The sequence below is a fragment of the Apium graveolens genome, chromosome 7 (assembly GCF_009905375.1).
Source record: "Apium graveolens cultivar Ventura chromosome 7, ASM990537v1, whole genome shotgun sequence".
Lineage (NCBI taxonomy): Eukaryota > Viridiplantae > Streptophyta > Magnoliopsida > Apiales > Apiaceae > Apium > Apium graveolens.
Genome location: NC_133653.1, coordinates 258,744,884 through 258,764,167, shown reverse-complemented (window position 1 = coordinate 258,764,167; position 19,284 = coordinate 258,744,884). Strand labels below are relative to the sequence as shown.

Sequence of the window (19,284 nt, the reverse complement as noted above, 5' to 3'; positions counted from 1 at the left end):
TTTTTGCAAAGTCTGGAAACTTTAGGGACTAAACTTCATCATCTACAAAACTACAGGGACTAAACTGCAATTTTGCAGTCCAGTCGCCGGAAAACACAGGGGTGGCCGGAGAACACGATTCCGGCCTCCTCACCTTGCCACAAGCTCCAGATCACATCTACGGATTACCAGGAACATAACCATTCAATCAAATCGATCTAACAATCCCTGAGTTTGCCGGAATTTGGCCGTGAAGTTTGCCAGTTTCCGGCGAACTTCGGAAATATTCAAAACACAACTCCCTTCTCTACAGACCTCGTTGATTCATGAAACTTATACGACTGGATTGCAAATTTTACAGAGAACACAATCCACTATATCACAACATCAATCTATTCCAGAATAAGAAACCCCCAAATTTCAATTAAGAACATTCATACGGGTTATAAACCCTAATTTTGAAATTCGAAAATCAAACTCAAATTTGAACATGTTATTGGACTCTAAATCAGACGTATAATATACCAAAATCATCAGGAAAACAAGCTCTACAACATGCAATCATCAAATCATACAAACAATCATCCGAACAAAAATTCATATTTTTCATTAAAATAATTCGAAAATAATTAAATTTATAAAAAATCAACCTTTGATTCTGCAGTAAAACAGGTCCTGGAATCTGATAGTACTCCTTGAGACCTTCAAATTGGTTACTCCAACTTTCCAAACGGATTTCACTAACACCTTGAATTTGTGGTTTGATTCTCAGAAAGGTTTATGAATATATGATTTTTCTCTGTAAAAATTATATAATTATCTGTCTGCAAATGATTTTGATACGAAATAAAATACGGTAAAAGGCTATTTATAATTACGGAGAATTAGTATCCCGTTGGATCATTCCGGATATAAAACGGTACGTTTATTTATAAAAACTGATCCAAACGGTATCGGTTTTCGGGATAATTATCCAAATCAGTACAATTTATATTGCGGTCTTGGTCTCAGCGCCTGGTTACACGTACTACGAGGTGATAATTGGGATAGTTTAATTAAAAGCTCCCGTTTATCGAAAATACGGGTTTTATTGATTTACCGAAACGAATATTGTATCGAAAATGTTGCGCCGGGACCCGCGCTGGACAAACCGTACGCCGGATCGAAAAAGTCGAAACATGGAAAATGCTTGGAATATTACAATTAGGTTAGGAAGGAGTTCTCGGAAGAGTTTCGGGTTCTAAAAACTAAAAACGGTTAACGGTGGTTGGTTCCCGTTTTCATAAAATAGGTTTTAAATACCCGGAACAAGAGTTTAAAAAAAATCCATATGATTCCTATAAATTCATAAATTAACATAAAAATAATTAGGAAGATATGACAATTATCTATATTTTAGTTTGGACATAAAAAAAATTGAAATACTCAATTAATAACATTTTTAAACATTCAAACATTTTTAACACTTAACAAATAATTCACAGAATAGATACTGAATACATATAATAATTATCTATTAGCAAAAATAATTACACGATATATCCCGGATATTACATCCTTCCCCCCTTAAAAGGATTCTGTCCTCAGAATCTTCTAAGAAAACAAATGAGGACACTTTTCTCTCATATCACTTTCTAACTCCCAGGTTGACTCTTCAACCTTTGGGTTTCTCTACAATACTCTTACTAACTTTACCACTTTATTTCTCAATACTTTCTCTCTTTCCTCTAGAATCTCTATCGGACTCTCTACATATGATAAATCTGCCTGAAGCTCTATTGGCTCATATTCTATTACATGCCTGGAGTCTGGATTATATTTCTTGAGCATCGATACGTGAAAAACATTGTGAATGTGCTCCATATGCGGGGGTAATGCCAACTCGTCAGCTACTTTACCAATGCGCTTTAGGATTTCAAAAGGTCTGACATATCTTGGCCTTAGCTTCCCTTTTTTTTCCAAACCTCGTTAGTCCTTTCCACGGTGATACTTTCAATAATACCAAGCTTCCTTCTTCAAATTCCATGTCTTTTCTTGACTGGTCTGCATATTTCCCCTAACGATCTTGTGCGGCTATTAATCTCTTCTGGATATTTTCAACAACTTCCTTTGTCTGCTGCATCAATTCAGGTCCGAGTATTTTGCGTTTTCCTACTTCGTCCCAATACATTGGAGATCTGCATTTGCGTTCCTAAAGGGCTTCATAGGGTGGCATCCCAATACTGGTGTGATAATTGTTAATGTAAGCAAATTCTACCAGAGGTAAATGCTTCTCCTAACTTCCTTTAATATCAATACACAAACACGTAGCATGTCCTCGATTGTTTGGATCGTTCCTTCACTCTAGCTGTCCGTCTGCGGGTGGTAAGTCGTACTCATATTCAATCTTGTTCCTAAACATTCTTGAAAACTCTTCCAAAATCTCGAATTACATCTTGGATCTCGATCAGATACGATAGACACAAGAATTTCATGACGAACTACAATTTCCTTCAGGCACCTATGGATCAACTTATCGAGCGAAAATCTTTCATTTATAGGCAGAAAATGAGCTGACTTGGTAAATCTATCCACTATAAGGCAAATGGCATCATTATTAGTTTTTTGTGCTTGGTAACCCCAACTATGAAATCCATGGTGATATGCTCCCACTTCCAAACTTCCAGTGACTGTAGCAATCCACTTGATCACTGATACTCTACTTTAACTCTGTTGACATATATAACATCTGCTAATTCATTCCACAATTCCTCACTTCATATCTAACCACCTATAATTTCCTTTAAATCTCTATACATCTTGGTACTCCCTGAATCGATTGAATACCTCAAATTATGAACTGCCTGTAAAATTTCATTCTTCAGTTCCATCACTGGTGGAATCCAAATTCTAGAAGAAATCCTAAGAATACCTTGATCGTCCTTTTTGCGTGCACTATTCTTCCCATACTAAATGATTTATATCCTGATCTACTACCTCTTCCTGACACTTCTTTATCTTTTCTAACAATCCCGACTAAAAAGTTATACTTATATATTCTCACTCCTTTTTGGATCATGCACTCTGACTTCCAATTCCAACTTCTAGAATTCCATAGATAATTCTTCTGGTACAGTCTCTATGTTCATTCTCTCTCCTTCTTGCTCATCTCTTGCCACTACATTTGCTTTTCCTAGAGAGTTCATACTTCAACTCTTGTGGTCCGTATATATCTCACATCTTTCTCTATACTTATAATATTTCCCAATCTTTCAAAATGAATATTATTGTTGCTTTTAATTCCCAATTATGAGTAGGGTACTTCTGCTCATAAGGTTTCGGTTATCTGGATGCATATGCAATAACTTTATTATTTTGCGTCAACACACATCCTATTCCCTTACGAGAAGTATCATTATAAACTACCAAATCTCCCTGATGATTTCAAAGTGATAAAATAGGTGTTGTAACCATTCTTTCATTTAACTCCGCAAAGCTTTCTTCACCCTTCTCCATTTCATATAACCTTCTTGCTTTTCCTGGTTAACTTCATCTCTAATATTATAACTTTCAAGAAATCTTGCACAAATTTCTAATAATAACTGGCCCATGATAAAACTTCTTACTTTTGTTGGTGCTTCTGGTCTTTCTTCATTCATACTATCTTTAAATTTTTCTGCTGAATCCCCTTTTATCTCCTCCTTACTGACTGTCTATACTAAGAATTATACCTCCTGCCATTAAAGTTTTCACCTGGTAAACTCTTTTTATACTGCTTCTTTCTTCTTTGACTCCTCAGCTATCATTGTATAGGTTGCATGGTTCTTCTTAATTAACGCAAGTATATCTTATCCAAATTCTTCCTTCAAAATTCTACTCATCAAATTTAAATATCACTGGTATATCAGTTCATTCCACTAACATTTCTAGAATTTTATAACAACAGTACTAAGTTCTGAAAATCATTTTTGATATGTCCATAAGTTCAATCTTCACTTGGTAATATACCCAGTCTTAAATCAATCTTATAAAAATACCTTGCTTCATTCATTTAGTTAAACAAATCATTGGTTTCGAGGTAACAGATATCTGCTCTTGAGAGTAAACTTGTTGAACTTTCGCTAACACATAATCTCACCCTTCCATCTTTCTTATTAACACATCGTGCCGGTGCACTTTAAGGGGGTACGCTAGGTCCAGTTGCTTTTTCTTTTAATCATCTCATGCGTTTGCTCTGGTAACTTCTTCATTTTATCTGGTGCCATTCTGCGCGGGGCTTTGAACACTGGCTTCATTTCACGTACTAAATCAATCATAAACACATTTTCTTTATTTAAAGGAAATATTGGTAACTCATCTGGAAATATGTCTTGATACTGTAAAATCTTCAAGTTCGGTCTGCTCCTAACTCTTATTTATAATCGCCATAGCACTTATATTTTGGTCACTGTAATCTTAAATTATTTTTAGCAAATTCTTTACTTTCCTTTGTCCTTTAAACTTCTTCCTGTTCTCCTTTGGCGTCTCCAGAACTATCTTCCGTCACGACGGTTTACCTGGGCATCACACTTGAATAGTTAATCCACACCTTATAATAATATCAAATCTTCTTATCTCAAATGATATCAATTCTTCACATCTTAATGCCAGAGATATCGATTCCGTCATTGGTACTTACATATTTAATGACTGCACGTTCTTAATTTGCTAGTCCTTTAGTCCTAGACTTATTGATTCGACAGGATAATTTATCTTATCAATAAAACCTTGAGAAATATATGATCAAGTTGCTCCCATATCTTTTAATACTTTAACGCATAAGGTATCCGCAATAATCTTCCACATCATCATATCCATATTCTAAATATCATATCGCAAATTCTCGTTCTCGGAGACGTATCCCTTATTGAAGTAGATTCCCTTAACTGTTAATGCATCCCGGGCTAGGGACAGTGATTTGTAATTTTCACCATATGCCCTTGTTTCCTTCCCATGCATGCGAGGTAGATGAGACTTTTCCCGCTGAGTGTATAATACGTTAACTTTTATTTGAAAAACTCTCGCAAGGAACAACGGTACAACGAAACAAATAGAAGGATTCACAATTTTAATAAACGTAGAGTTGAAGAGAAAGAAGAAGTAATGATTTGAATATGAATGAGACAACCACAATAGTACTGAAGATGACCAGTCTTTCATACCGTGTGGCATACAGCACATGATTAGGTGGCGTCCCACCCGACTCTTTGTCATTCCGACAAAGTGTTTCATCATAACACTGTTTGTCCCAATCAGAAAGCAAAACCCGAGGGGAACAATTAAATTTGAAAGGAATGCAAAATTCTCCGTTTTGATGTTATCAGAAAGAATTTATTAAGAAAAGGAGTTCATACATTTTTAGGAATTAAAAAGGAATATACGCTGTAATGTTGAGGACAAGAATGATACCATTGATCACCATCCACATTTCACTTGTATTCATCTTTCGAGTTTGATTGATCATATCCCAATTGAATCATATAGTAACTTTAGAAGTATGCTAAAATGCCTTCGTAACTAAGCATTATGGTAGATTCTTACTTGTTAAGTCTCGCATCTGTAACGTCCTACCTACACGTATAATACTTTAACAATTTGATCATAATGGTGCTCTTATCAGATAACCTTGAGTTTCCTCTTTCTAATTTGGAATAACCGTAAATCATTCAACATAACGATCATTTTATTAATAATATTCTTCCTTTAGAAGAGTCTGAAAATTTTCCCAATCTTCTTCGGTCATGCTCAGGCTTCCGTTTAATCAATGAATTCTTCGAACTCTGATAATCCCAGTAATTGGATGAATAGTTATTCAATACGCTGGTTTTATTGTTAATCTTATCAAACAATATATGTACCTTCTTGTTAGGAATAACCAACTTCTTCATAATCGCAGATTACTTCATCCTCTGAATTAACAATACTAAATCTAAAATAATATCCTTCCAGCTAATCCGAGCCTTTTGACAAACAAGAAACTCAAGTAGTAACTTGACAACCGATGTTTAAAACTTATTTTATTCGAAAAGGCTTTTAGAAATATTGTGAGGAAAAATCTTTTTCGAAAACTTGTTAAAAATTTTGAAAATTTTGAAAATCACTCCTCTGGTTGTCCTCACTATATGAGTTGGTTGTTGTCCTTCTTATGACCAAATACAAAGTTAAAGAAATGATCACTCAAAGGTTCATTCACTTCCATTTATCTCCTCTCCTTCATTGGGTCTATTATCTTCCTTAATCGATGTAAACTTCAACTGTCGTTGCATGTTATCTTATTCGCAGCTTCATATTAAGGCTCCCATACTGGTAGTACTCCCGTTAACCACTTTGCAATCATTGAGTGGAACAGACTATCCCATAGTCAACAAGTCAGCTAATATCACATCATTACAACATCATTAATTTCAAGAAATCTTCAGATCCCTCATCTCCTCTAACCCTCTTTCTTCAACACTTATCTACTCCATTCCACAAGCTAGTCATGAGTGGCCTAATTACTAATAGCTTCTTTTAACCGGATACAGCCATCCTCCAAAACACTTGAACCTTCTTTCTAAACTCCTTCTCACCTTAATTTATATCTCAATACTCACCGTTTACTGCCGCTATCACGTCCCTTCTCGCAAACGCTGTTATTTCGGTAGAAAGGTTTTTAAACTAAGGATGTAGAATATGGTGTATAATAGACAGAAAAGTTACATTCATAGTTGAATGTTCAAAAGAACAAGAATAAGCAAATGAAGGTTCTTGAATAGGTAGTCTCATATCGAGAGATGATAGAATAGCGTTGAATAACTTGGAGAGGCACAACTGTCATAACAGAAAGTAATACCATTAATACTGATGGAGAACAAGGCACAAATCGAATCTGGGAGAAGATGACGATCCTTAAACGGAAGGTTCCAAAAGATCAGTTGATGCAGGGAATTTAGGATCTGCCATTGCCATTGCCTGGATATCACGTCGCTAGTCAAGAATCCCGAATCGCAACACGAACCGTGCCGGAGACCTACTATACAGTCGCACTCAACCTCACAATGACCTATCTTTCTATTTCCTATTCCTAATTCTAACCCTCTACCCAATCCCGACAATCTAGGCTTGTTTCAGTGACTTATAACCTGTAGCTCTGATACCAACCTGTGGCGCCCTCCAAACCCGGGTCAGAAGTTTGGGGTCCACAACACAAACACAATATATCAACCTGTATAAGAAATATTATTTATAATGACCCTGCTTCACAAAACCACGGATCGTAACAGGTTAAAGTATGAAAACAAGCCACAACCTTAATTATTACATCGTACCAAATCCCAACTAATTTAACTTACAATTGATAATAAAATCATTCTTACAACCTTGCTATCTCACTACTGCCATAAGCTCCTGCTAGCTCGATCAATCATAATCTAGAATTCTAGCTCGAACATTGAACTGGGAAACCTTGCTATCAACTGTATCCTTCTTAACTGTAGAATATATAAAAAGATTCGCAAGAGTGAGCTAACTAGCTCAGCAAGTCATATTATCAATAACTGAGGTTAGACAATAATAAATGAGATGATTCAAAGGAATCAAGTTTCTTGTTAAACAATCAATAGAATTGGATTATTCATTTTAAGTTTTTAAACCAAGGTTAGGCTGCTGATCAGTCACGCACTAACCCCGAGCAAAGAACACAACACTGCTCTAACTACTGGATCCAAGGCACACATTGGCCTAACTTGACCATCGATATGGTCTGACCACGAATCTGGTCCATACAAAGAAAACTATCCAATTCTAAAGCATTTCAATATGATAAACAATAGAGTTCAATAAAACCAGATCATAATCAATAACCATAAAACATTTGTAAAAGAGCATGGTAAAAGTTCATAGTTACCAAAAAGGGTATGTCAAAATACATAAAAGAAGTGGCCTCCAGCCGGTAGGATAATCGGGTATTAGATGAATAGTGTTTTTCCAAAGTTTTAGTGCTTTGATATCACAAGGTATGGTTAAGTATAAAAGTTTTTGTATATATAAACAATTTTGTTCCAGTATTTGGTATATGATGGATATATATTTGTGGAGTAGTATCGTATTTGTGTGGTTTAATATTTGGTAAATCCACAAGAAATGGTTCACAAAGAATAAGGCTTACGGCTCAAAGATCAAATGATGTGGCTCAGGTTCAAGGCTGGAGGATTCAAAGTATTTCCAATATAAAAGAGAGCTGTTTTGAATATTAACAATAGGTCACAAGAGAATTTAGAAATATTTGCAATAAATCTCGAGAAAGGTTTAGAAGTACTTGCCTTATCATAATTGATTGCAACCTCACTTGTACGTGTCTACGACTCTATTCAACCACCATTCATCTGTTTCTCCTATGCCTCGCTTCTAATCTCTGCTCATTTGCTGTATTTTGTACATGTCAATTCTATTTTCTGATCACCTGCTTCTCTTTCTTATGCCTTGCTTACTCTGCTAGGCATCATAAGTATCTATCAATATTCCACTCATACGATTCTGTTCAACACATACTTCTATCTACCCTTCGTTTCACCCAAATCCGATTAACGGATTGAAAGTTATCCCATAAACAGTAATCATCGAATATATAAACCGACAGTCAATCAACAAGTCACACATAATACATCTCGTAATCAATGACATATCATTTATAAAGACATTTCGGGTCATAAATAGGCTTTCTGGTATTTAAAATGATTTTTAAAACATTTTTCGGAATTAGAACAGGTCGTTGGATCAATTTCGGAATAATAAACAGGGTTCGGTTGGCCAATTCTGGCTCCGAAACAATTTTAGAATAATTATCGAGCCTTGAAAATAATTTAGAATAATATTTTAAAGCTCGAAACTATTTTTCAAAATTTTTAAATCATTTTTAAATAATTAAATCTAATTAAATAATTAACTAAAAATCAATTAATAATTAATTAAATCAATTAATCAATTAATTTTCGAATTAATTGACTAATTAATCAATTAAAAATTAACTGAAATTAATTAACTAATTAATTCAGATTTATTTGTGAATTAAAAATAATTTTCGGAATTAAAATATTAATTTTTAGAATTTTCAGAAATTAAAAACGGATTTTTATAATAAAAATAAATAGGAAATATGATTTTTAAACATTTTTAAAACAGGAATCCAATTTTTGCAAAGTCTGGAAACTTCAGGGACTAAACTTCATCATCTACAAAACTACAGGGACTAAACTACAATTTTGCAGTCCAGTCGCCGGAAAACACAGGGGTGGCCGGAGAACACGATTCCGGCCTCCTCACCTTGCCACAAGCTCCAGATCACATCTACGGATTACCAGGAACATAACCATGCAATCAAATCGATCTAACAATCTCTGAGTTTGCCGGAATTTGGCTGTGAAATCTGCCAGTTTCCGGCGAACTTCGGAAATATTCAAAACACAACTCCCTTCTCTACAGACCTCGTTGATTCATGAAACTTATACGACTGGATTGCAAATTTTACAGAGAACACAATCCACTATATCACAACATCAATCTATTCCAGAATAAGAAACCCCCAAATTTCAATTAAGAACATTCATACGGGTTATAAACCCTAATTTTGAAATTCGAAAATCAAACTCAAATTTGAACATGTTATTAGACTCTAAATCAGACGTATAATATACCAAAATCATCGGGAAAACAAGCTCTACAACATGCAATCATCAAATCATACAAACAATCATCCGAACAAAAATTCATAGTTTTCATGAAAATAATTCGAAAATAATTAAATTTATAAAAAATCAACCTTTGATTCTGCAGTAAAACAGGTCCTGGAATCTGATAGTACTCCTTGAGACCTTCAAATTGGTTACTCCAACTTTCCAAACGGATTTCACTAACACCTTGAATTTGTGGTTTGATTCTCAGAAAGGTTTGTGAATATATGATTTTTCTCTGTAAAAATTATATAATTATCTGTCTGCAAATGATTTTGATACGAAATAAAATACGGTAAAAGGCTATTTATAATTACGGAGAATTAGTATCCCGTTGGATCATTCCGGATATAAAACGGTACGTTTATTTATAAAAACTGATCCAAACGGTATCGGTTTTCGGGATAATTATCCAAATCAGTACAATTTGTACTGCGGTCTTGGTCTCAGCGCCTGGTTACACGTACTACGAGGTGATAATTGGGATAGTTTAATAAAAAGCTCCTGTTTATCGAAAATACGGGTTTTATTGATTTACCGAAACGAATATTGTATCGAAAATGTTGCGCCGGGACCCGCGCAGGACAAACCGTACGCCGGATCGAAAAAGTTGAAACATGGAAAATGCTCGGAATATTGCAATTAGGTTAGGAAGGAGTTCTCGGAAGAGTTTCGGGTTCTAAAAACGTAAAAACGGTTAACGGTGGTTGGTTCCCGTTTTCATAAAATAGGTTTTAAATACCCGGAACAAGAGTTTAAAAAAAATCCATATGATTCCTATAAATTCATAAATTAACATAAAAATAATTAGGAAGATATGACAATTATCTATATTTTATTTTGGACATAAAAAAAATTGAAATACTCAATTAATAACATTTTTAAACATTCAAACATTTTTAACACTTAATAAATAATTCACAGAATAGATACTGAATACATATAATAATTATCTATTAGCAAAAATAATTACACGATATATCCTGGATATTACAATCAGCACACTTATTTAAACTAGTAAACACAAGTGGGCTTGCAGAGACGCGTAATCACATTGAATTCCAACAACTAAACCTAAAACTATACTACTATAGTATGGGTGCATTGTTGACCAAATTTATGTATATCTACTTTTAATTAATTCCCGCGGACTCTCTGTTAACTCTGTTTAAGAAACTTTCCAACCATTTTACAAGCAGCCCGCCCAACTTTTAAGGTATTTTAACACCAGGAAGAATTTTTATTTTTTTATTTTTTTATTTTTTTTGCTTATCAATGATATTACAGTATGACATGTGAACAAACTTACATTTTTTTACTGAACAGACAAGAGTGTTAGATTGATGACAAGCATATGTGCATATGTTAATCAATAGACATGCATATGTGCATAAATATGTTTGTTGACTCACATATGTTTGTTGCTTTTTTTGTCAATCCACATGACTTCCTCCTCATCTTCACTCTCGTCATCTATGATATCATCACCCTCGCCAATAAAAAATTCTTCTTTTTCTTTACATGTTTGGTGTGTGTCTCATAAAATAGTTGGTCATCAGTAGGGGGTGCTTAAACTGAATTTCCAGTAAAAACAAAATAGAGCAAATTTTAGAGCACAACAATTTTGTTTTTAAGGAATAATTTAAAAAATCCTGTGAAAATTGCATTATACAGCTTACCAAACGAGTTGCAACCAGCCTATGTGAAGCTGAACCAATCGTATGTGTTAAAAAGGCACCATCAATCCCCCCGCGTCGATTACTTCTTTGAATGAAAGACAATTTTTGAAATCCCTCGGATTCCCAAAACTTAATCCAGCTCGCATAAACATTCTTGCCAATTCTAGTATCTTCTTTCTTATTCTTTTCTCAGTTGGAACGAGCTACACAAATAACTTTAGAATATTTCCTCCTTGCATTTGTCAGCCAACCATCATGAATAATATCATCTTCTTGCTTCCACACAAAAAATTTCTATAATAATAAAGAAAAAGACGGATTATACAAAGCAATTCAAAGTTTTGATGTGATTCTCATATAAGTATATATATCATGTTTCCCTTGGGATCATAATTGACTTTACTTAACTAATTCTGCTATAAAAAAAACAAAAAGAAGCTATTGTAAAAAGGCCAAAAGCAGCAAATGTATCATATTTATAAATTTTAATTCCGGAGAAAGAGAAAACATGAGGTCAGATAACTTTAAAATTCAAATTTATTACTAAGTAAAAGAATGCTGATTGTTAATAGATATAATATCAATCCATTATTAGTAATGGGTCTAGGTTTTTTCCATGTACACTTGCTAATAATGAGTAATTATTAATTTTCAAGAATCTTTTAAGAATACTCCATTACAGTAGTGATAAAAGGAGAAGCAATTGGGTATTAAATACTGTACATTAAGCTTTCATTTTTTTCCTTTGGAACTATGCCATAAAACAGAACATGTTTAGAAAATGGACTAAATCTGATTTTCATTTTTATTTTCTCAGCATATTAGTGATTAATACTTTACATTTTATCACTTGAAGTTCATAGTGATGATAGTATGCAAAAAGTCAAGTGACTGGTAATAATTAGATTATACTACTGGTAAGCTACTTTAACCAATATTGGTATATTACCTATCTATTTCTAACTAGGACAAGTGAGATATCAGTTTTCTTATGTGTGATGCACTTAATTTAGATTACCTACCCCGGGGGGGTTAACTACTTGTAACAGATTGGTTGTGGCACATCAATAAATACCACTGGTTAATAGTAATATAAGATCACATGACCACCAAACTAATTTACATGTTTGGCCAACTTACTGGTAATTTATACCTAAACCAAGCACCCTTCCATTGTCTTGTAAGGCTAGCATTTCAAAATAAATAAATTTTATGTATAGCACGGGTGTCAGGAATACTAGAATAAATTTTAAGTTTCATTTTTATTTTCTCACTGATATGCTGAGAAAATAGCTCCCCAATCGAGGATCTCAAGAACCAAGATACTCTCAGCTCCACTTAACTAATGAGATGTTGCACCTTAATATATACTAGTATTTATATAAGGTCTCCATCCATTTGTATATTGCCTATAAATACTCAGATTTTTGGCAGCAAATATAATAGCTTCTTATTTATTACAAGATTATTGAGATGGTGCCTTTTCAACAGTGTGTCTAAACCTCCTCATAGGTGCCTGTAATACAGAAGAAAACTAAGCATCAAACTCAGCTCGCCTCTTTACAAACTGGTACAGACAAAATCTAGCAGGTTGGTTTACTAATCCATTACATATGGATGAATACTGAAGTCTTTGATGAGTCAACAACCAGATATATCATAAATAATTATGTGACAGTAATCAATCCTGTAAGAAATTATATTTAGGTGCTTTTAATTAAAAAACAACACCTGTCACAAATATGCATAAAAAGAAAATGTGTAACAGCATGGTTTACTTGTCAATTACATAGCCTAAATCAACTTCAAGTGTCTCACGAGCTAAAAAAGTGTTAATTCTTAACATCGTTATCTAAAATGTCCTTCGAGGGGAAGGTTTTATAAATTTTTAAAGTATCTTTTCCAAGAATTTATACATGATAAAAATATATTAATTATCCTCATTGCAAGGATATAAAACTACAACATATGTCCTGATTGCAAAGATATAAAACTCACATATATTAATTATCCCACAACAATATATCCCCTAATTAGAACTGATCCGAAATTCCTTATAAAACAAAGTTATAAGTTGAACATAATAACTAATGACCATTTAAGATAGATCTAAAGGCTATATAATGTCCATTTAAAATTGATTTTCCCACAACACTCAACTGAATGAGTTAAAGATTTAACTTACTTGGTCCGTGTAACCCGCTGTCTCAACAAATGTTTTGGTAACTTGACTATGAAGAGCAACATCATCCTTTTTTCCAACATTTGCAGATTGAGACGGTGCCTTTTCAACAACATTCTTAAGCCTCTTCATCGGTGCCTGTAATACAGAAGATAATAGAATAAATTGCATAAAGTTATGTATATGATAAAGCTATTTAAGATTTCAATTTAATAATGTTCTGACAAAAAACATGTTAACAAAACCTGTTTGTACAAGGTTAACAAGGATCATGAACATAAAACTCAAATTAATACTAAAACAAGAGAAAGAAATTAATCTACACTTAAAAGGAAAAACAGTGGACAGAAAAACTGATAATGAAGTCTACCTTTGCATCTTTTCTCTTTACTAAATCATAAACTTCTGGACTCTTATGCCGCTCAGATAAACCTCTGTCATGTATATCTTGTCCATGGCTGCTTCTACTTGTATGATCAGCAAGAGACAAACCTGCTTGCCTCACTTCTTTGTCACCTGGAGCGAGAAGAGCAGGGCCATCTTCTTTTCCAACATTTGCACTCCGGAAGCACTTCTTTTTATTCACCTTAGCAAAGCCATCATAAGCAACACTTGCGCCCCCACTACCTTTGTTAGGACTCGAAAAAGGAGCAAATCCAACACCCTTGTCACGAATACCCACATCACATCACTGAGACTTGTATCAAGAGTCATAGGATGTAAACGGAGTAAATAAATAATGGGCTTTAATTACCATCCAATAACAAGAACAAACACAAAGAAAATAAACATAACATGTATAACCGTAACATATTTTAACTTAACATTTAACTTAAAATGTAAATAGCAGCTATATATTACCACCAGATCAAATTACAAGCAAGGTACTCACTATCCTATTAAGGTATGTATTGTACGGCCATTTTAAATTATACTTATTTAATTATAGTATAGTACTACAGTGATTAGATTTTCTGTCGGGTACTCCGGTTAATCACATTCCTTTCTCTCACGTTTTCAGGACAAGTACCACATTCCATCCTGACCACAACAATCAAAATAAATTTTAAAAGAAAAAACGGAAACTTGTAAATTATTTTAAGACTGTCGCTGCAAGCACAAGGTAACCCAGAATATATCCCAGGCTTCACAAGCCAGTCCACATCAAGAACCAAATGATCACCCATTTTTCATATTTTACAAGTCAGGGAGCCTGAGGCTATCAATCACAAATATAGCAAAGATGTAATTTTTTTTCTCAAAAGCCAAGTACCTAAAACAGATAAAAGCCTGAGGCAGCCCTAGTAATCCCAAACACAACAAAGATACAATTTTTTTCTCAAAATCCAAGTACCCAAAACAAAGACAAGCCTATAAATCACAAATAGAAAAAGAAGACATGAAGATGACGTATTACAAACAATTAGGTCCTATGTTGATGGAAAAACTCCAGAAATACTAGTTCAATCCATCTAGAAAACTGTTAACTGGTGAAATTCCTTGTTGGTAAGCTTTTAACCACATAAGAACATCACTAAAATAAAAAAGCCCTAAATTGGTTAAAGGAACCATCATTCATATACCTTCAAGTATAAACCCTAAGACACAAAAAAGGGGGAAATGAAAAATTCTTGAATACAGAGATAGGAAAGGGTAAATATATATACCTTCGAATAGACATTAACAAGAGATGCTAGCTTTTTCATCTTAGATACAGTGAAATTCGTCCGCGCTGCTCAATTTGGAGTTCAGTTTGTTGCCGCCTCCAGAGAGGAGTAAACCCTAATTAACATGTGTCTCCAAACCCATCCCGCTTGTGTCCTGTATTTATATTTTTACTTTTAAAATTAGAATATAATTTATATAATATAATATATATGTAGTAATTTACAGTACATATCAATACATAATTTTAAAATATTTTGTAACTTAATATTTCAATATTGTAATATATATTAAAATGTCTTTTATAATATATATATATATATATATATATATATATATATGAAAAGATAAAATAAAATTTACATACATGATGGCGAAGAAAGACTACTCGGAGGAATCATCATTATCTTCACAATTATTACTATCATCGGTTTGTGAAGATCCATCTTCTTCCGATTCATGTTCCATTTCTTCATCCGGAGTTCCGTCATCATCATCTAAGTCTATTTCAACTCCATTTTCATCATTTAAATGTGTGGGAATATCATTTGTACTAATATCATTTAGATGTGTAGGAATATAATCTTGGAACGGCTCTTGATGTGATATTGGGGTTTGAGGAAGATCAACAAGTGGACGAGCCTTTACTTTGCATACAACTAACCAATCAACCTTGTCTTTTTTAAGACTTGGATAATTACAAAAGTAAACTTGCATGGCTTGCATTGCTAGTACAAATGGTTCGTACACGCTCAATCTCTTTCTTTTATTGACCTCAACAATGTAATAGCGTGGATAAATTCTTGTTTCGGTATTAAGTGTAGGATCAAACCAGTCACACTTAAACAAAACTGTTTTCTTGACTGGAAAACGGGGATACTCAATAATCAAAATCTCTTCAACTATTCCAAAGTAATCATTCGATGCCTCACTGAAATTCGATCCCTTAATACATACTCCACTATTGAATGTTGATCTATTAGCCCCATATACTCGCGTGTGAAATTTGTTACCATTCACATAGTAAACCGGTACAGACTTAACCGAACGAAGAGGTCCAAATGATATATCTCGAATGAATTCATTCGGAACTTGTGAGGGATTTTGAGCCTGAAATTATTAGTCGTGACTATTAACATATGAAATAAATGGTTAATAATTATCTACTATATTGATTAGTGAAGTATCAAGTAACTTACATAATGTTTAAACCACATGGCGAACTCACTTTCTAAGCGCTTGTCAACTTCAACACTAGTTATGTATGGATTGTGCTCCCGAAGTTGATTTATAAAAATCCTGATTAACAAAAAAAAATTAGATAATAAGAACAATATTCATTAACCTGGACAAATAAGTATGTATTGTGATAAGAAAAACATACTCCGTATATGGTGCAACCTCCGGACAGTTAAATAAGATATAATTGTGAGCTGCCATATATTATCGATCATCAAGATACCGAGTAATGACACTCCCATGTAAACGTCCAGGATGAGAAAATATAGAAATATTTCCCCCAAAACTCTCTCCACCTCCACGAGAATCGTTACTCGGAACTTTTCTATGTTTCGTCTGAACATGTTGTTTAAAGTAGTGTGAGCAAAAAGTGGAAGCTTCTTCAACCAAAAAAGCATTGCATATTGATCCTTCAACCCGAGCTTTATTTTTCACATTATTCTTCAAATGACGTAAAAATCTTTCGAAGGGATACATCCATCAATACTGTACAGGACCTGCAATGCGTGCTTCATAAGGCAAGTGCACTAAAAGATGTTCCATAGAGTCAAACAATGATGGTGGAAATATGCGCTCTAACTTGCAAAGTATAACGGGAATTTGTTCTTCAAGTCTACGCATATCACTTATCCTCAAAGTATTTGATGTGAGATCCCTGAAGAAAAGCATTAATTCTGTCACAGCCTCCCAAACATTATTCGGAAGAAATTCCCAAAAAGCAATTGGAAGAAGACGTTGCATAAACATGTGACAATCATGACTTTTTATTCCAAATAACTTGTATTTCTTCATGTTTATACACCTCCCCATATTGGACACATATCCATCTAGAAATTTTTGATCTTTTAGCCATTCACACACTTTTTGCTTTTGTTTTTTATCCAAGCTATAACATGCTTTGGGATACTTCCGTGTCAATTCATCAATTGCTAACTTGGGTCTCCGATAAATTATTGCAATATCATCCCTTGCCTTGGAATTATCTTTTGTTTTTTCTTCAATGGCCATTATTGTGTTGAAGATATTTTCAAAGACATTTTTCTCAACATGCATAACGTCAAGATTGTGTCTAATTGATAATGTCCTCCAATATGATAAATCCCAAAAGATGCTTCGTTTCTTCCATCCATAATTGTAAGCCTTGATAATTCTAGCATTGTGTTCATCGCTTCCTAATTCAGTAACTTTCATCAAACCAAGTGCCTCAATTTCTTGAAATGCATCTTCACCTGTTCGCACTGGTGGGGCAGATGCAGTCACTGTCTTTCCCTTGGTAAACCAATTTTTATTCTTTCGAAATGGATGATTAGAAGGTAAAATATTTCGATGATTATCAAACCATGTAGTCTTTCCACCATTTTTAAGATTATAAACATCATGATCATGAGCACAATGAGGACAAGCTAAGTGACCAACAGTTTTCCATCCAGATAACATTGAATAAGCAGGGAAGTCACTAATAGTCCACGTCAACGCAGCTCGCATACGAAAATTTTGTTTCAAAAACTATCCCAAGTCTCCACGCCATCTTCCCACAACATTTTTAACTCAGCAATCAATGGTTGAAGGAAAACATCTATCTTCCGTTTTGGATTTTTTGGCCCAGGAACAAGTACAGACAGAAACAAGTATTGTTCTTTTGAACACATCCACGGAGGCAAATTATATGGAGTCACTATAATTGGCCAAGAAGAATATTTTCTACATGTTTCACCAAATGGTTGAAACCCATCAGCAGACAATCCAAGTCTAACATTTCTCACCTCTGAGGAAAATGAGGGATGTGCTTTATCAAATTCTTTCCAGTCCTCTGAGTCTAAACAATGGCGCATCACATCTTCTTCTTGATAATGTTCAGCATGCCATCTCATATGGGTTGCAGTTGTAGGTGAAGCATACAACCTTTGCAATCTCGGTGATAGTGGAAAATCGATCATCTTCGTAAAAGGCACTTTCTTTTTCTCCTTCTTGGATCTGTTAAGCTTGGTTTTGTATCTTGCATGTGAACAAAATTTACAGGACTCCATGTTGATGTCTTCACCCCAATATATCATGCATCCATTAACACAACAATCAATATACTCAGAAGGAAGCCCCAATTCTTCCATATATTTTTTCGTACTATAGAAACTGTCAACAAATGAATTATCTTGAGGCAAGATGTCTTTAAAGAATCGTGATGTCTGATCAAAACATGCCTCTGACCAATGATGGTCAGATTTCAAACTCAACATCTGAGCCATGACAAACAATGAGAAGTTTCACAACCTTCATATAACTCTCTCTCATATGATTTTAGACTATCATACAACTTATGTGCTTCTGCATTTGGCATCTCTGGATCAAAACTTGGACCGGCAACATCCATCACCATGTTGTACATTTGGTTTTCCTCGTCTCTTCTGCCTTGAGTATTGGAGTAATGTGTAGAAGATTGTTCTCCACTTTGTCTAGCAACATATGGCTCTCCATGTCGATCCCACACATAATAATCTCTTACAAACCCTTTCTTCAATAAATGTAATTTTACTGTCTCCGCATTCCAGAATTTGCCATTCTCATACTTAAAACATGGACACTAATTAATAATATGCGCATTAGTAACATATATAAACAATATATAGTATCATTAATCATATATACACGATAAACTAAAATATAGATCTCAGGTGATAACTGTAGAATGGAAATATACGTTATCAGTCTGGGTATTTAGAGAAATATTTGTAGTCTCCGGCGAAGGAGACAAGGGACCGGAGGGTAGTTACAGGAGGAAACCGAAAGTGATAAATGTATCAGCTGAAATTTGTGGATC

The 19,284-nt window shown here is 34.1% G+C and overlaps 1 pseudogene; it reads right to left on the bottom strand.

Moving 5' to 3' along the window:
• Nucleotides 1-15,614: 15,614 nt before the first annotated feature.
• LOC141674745 (uncharacterized) lies at nucleotides 15,615-18,577 on the bottom strand (annotated as a pseudogene).
• Nucleotides 18,578-19,284: the final 707 nt, after the last annotated feature.